Source organism: Hyaena hyaena, unplaced genomic scaffold (genome assembly GCF_003009895.1).
Source record: "Hyaena hyaena isolate Hyena2069 unplaced genomic scaffold, ASM300989v1 scaffold_3316, whole genome shotgun sequence".
NCBI lineage: Eukaryota > Metazoa > Chordata > Mammalia > Carnivora > Hyaenidae > Hyaena > Hyaena hyaena.
The window spans coordinates 1-2,370 of record NW_024083945.1 but is presented as its reverse complement, the minus strand read 5'-3'; the positions used below and the strand labels follow the sequence as shown (position 1 = coordinate 2,370).

Sequence of the window (2,370 nt, the reverse complement as noted above, 5' to 3'; positions counted from 1 at the left end):
CGGATGTGCTGACCCCTGCGATTTCCCCAAATGTGGGAAACTCGACTGCATAATTTGTGGTAGTGGGGGACTGCGTTCGCGCTTTCCCCTGGCTTTGACGGTCTGAAAAAAAGCGTGGGCGTTTCTGCTGGTCGTTCGTCTTCTCTGTTGTGTTTGTGTTGGCTTGTCCCGCGCCCTAGGTGCCTTTTACAAAGGAGTGGGGTGCGCAGTGCGCCTTTTGCTCTCGCGAACTGTGACCGCCCGCCTGTGGAGGCCTCTCGGGCGGCCCAGTGGCTTGGGCTGGCTGCGGTCTTTGTGCCTCCGCAGGCGCCGTGGAGATACATGCTTGGCTCCGTGCTAGTGTCTTGTTTGAACCGCTCGTTTCCCCCCACAGCTGTGTGCGTCTCTCTGGAACCCACTCCCCCGGTCTCATGTACTTTACTCTCTTGTTTTGTGCGCTGTTCCTGCCTTCAAAAAGGTCGTTTTGAGCTCAACGTTTTAGAGTTCACCGCGGAACTGTATTGTAGACGGTTTTCTAGACTAGGTCTGAGCCGTGCCGGCCCGGCCCCACTTTCTTCCTTCATTCCCCTGGGCCATTCCTACCGCTTGCGTCGCTCGCTCCGGCTCAGAGCCTGAAGGGACACCCGTGGGAAGCCCTACACTATCCAGCGCAGGGCTTCGTCTCTGTTCTTGGGCGTCTTCCTCTTTCTCCCGTGTCCCCCAGGCACAGGAGGGTCCCCAGACGTTTCGTAAAGGCCACAACACAAGAGGAGTGAAACGAGGGCGGGCTGTTTTTTACGGGGAACGAGCGGCGAGCGGTGGAACGCGTCCATTGTTCCGGAGGCACAAAGTAGAATCTTTCCCAGAGTACGCCCTTGAGGGAGTAAGCTACATTCTTCACCTTCTGTGTGTGTGTAGCGAGAAGGCCCTTGGAGAGTGCGGTCAACTCCCCCACGCGTGTGCTGATTAAGCGCCCTCCCACACGCTCTCTCATAGGTCACTTGCTTCCGGTCTGCCGCCACCCCGACAGACACGGTCCCCTGGGAAACCAGGGACCTTGGGCTGTTCCCGTACCACTCTGCCGCCCTTTCCCGGAATGAGGCCTCCTCGGTACAAAGAGAGGAGCTGACGGACATGTGCAACACGGTAGGGAGCTTTGTGCCCCCTGCTTGCTGTTTCTTAGCAGTTACACAGCACCTTCACGTCTTCAAAGCCCTGTACCAATGTTTATTAACCCTCACAACACCCCTGTGAGGTAGGTCGGTATGTCCTTTGTAGTAGAGACCCTGAGGCCGACAGAGGTCAAGCGGACCAAGCCTGCCTAGGCCACACGGGCGGCGGGTGAAGGCACTGCGCCCGAATCCCAAAGCTGGGGCGCTCTGTCCCGCGTTCACCCACCCGTGAGCATCGCGTGGGCGTATTCTCACCCGGGAAGGGGACAGGCAGGAGGACAAGACACACAGGTTTCTCAGGCAACGGCGGGGGCAGGGGCCGACGGCATCAGGGAGTACCCAGGGAACAACGCCCGTGGAAGAAACATTCATCAGCACACCGGTAAGGCAAGAGAACGTGCTGAGAGCCAGGCCGGGACCACAGGCGACGACTCAGAAGACCTAGACCCGGCTTGCGTTGGGGACAATGTAAACGACCAACCCGCCAACGAGGTGACCAACCCAAATACCTGTGGTTTTCCAACTGGGACAAAAGTTAGACAGTGAAAACCACCCCACGCCACCCGATCGAATTTTAAATGAGAAATGAGTGGTGATAATTCACATTAAAAAAAAAAAAAAAAAGGCCCACGGTATTTGTACTGGAACGAGCATCCTTCTTGGAGCCTTTCATTCCCTTCCCTTTCAAATACTCCAGCCCCCCGCCCCCGACGAGCTCTGTCTTAACAACGCTCTCTCTTTCTCTACAGACCAATCTGTACGCCAGCATGGCGATCAAGCGGCTCGACGGCAGCGAGTCGCAGGGTTAACTGGCAGAGCTAGGGATGGAATTGCGGAAGCCACCACAGACCGGTCTGTCTGCCTCCCGTATTTGAGAAATCGCTCTGTCCAACCTGCCTCTGCCCCATTCCATCTTCTAGGAAAGGCCAAGAGCGCCCAGAGAAGCAGCGCGTTCTTTCGTAAGGGGATTGGTGACCTTGGGTCCAGGTGCCGTTTTGAGAGATCGAAGAAAAAAGACAAGAGACCTGCACTGTAAAGCAAAATGAAGGAGTAGACTGATTATAGCTACTCCGCATGTTAGAGTGATACAATGACCACAGAGTTAAAAACTAGCACTGTTATCACTGTTTATTTGACACTTGTTGGCTTAGTCTACAAGTTTAAGGCAAACATACTAATGCAGTTGCGTTTCATCAGAAATCATACTTATAAAGATTAC

At 55.0% G+C, this 2,370-nt stretch overlaps 1 pseudogene; it reads left to right on the top strand.

Moving 5' to 3' along the window:
* LOC120227760 lies at positions 1-91 on the top strand (annotated as a pseudogene; the record flags this gene model as incomplete).
* Between the last annotated feature and the right edge of the window lie 2,279 nt (positions 92-2,370).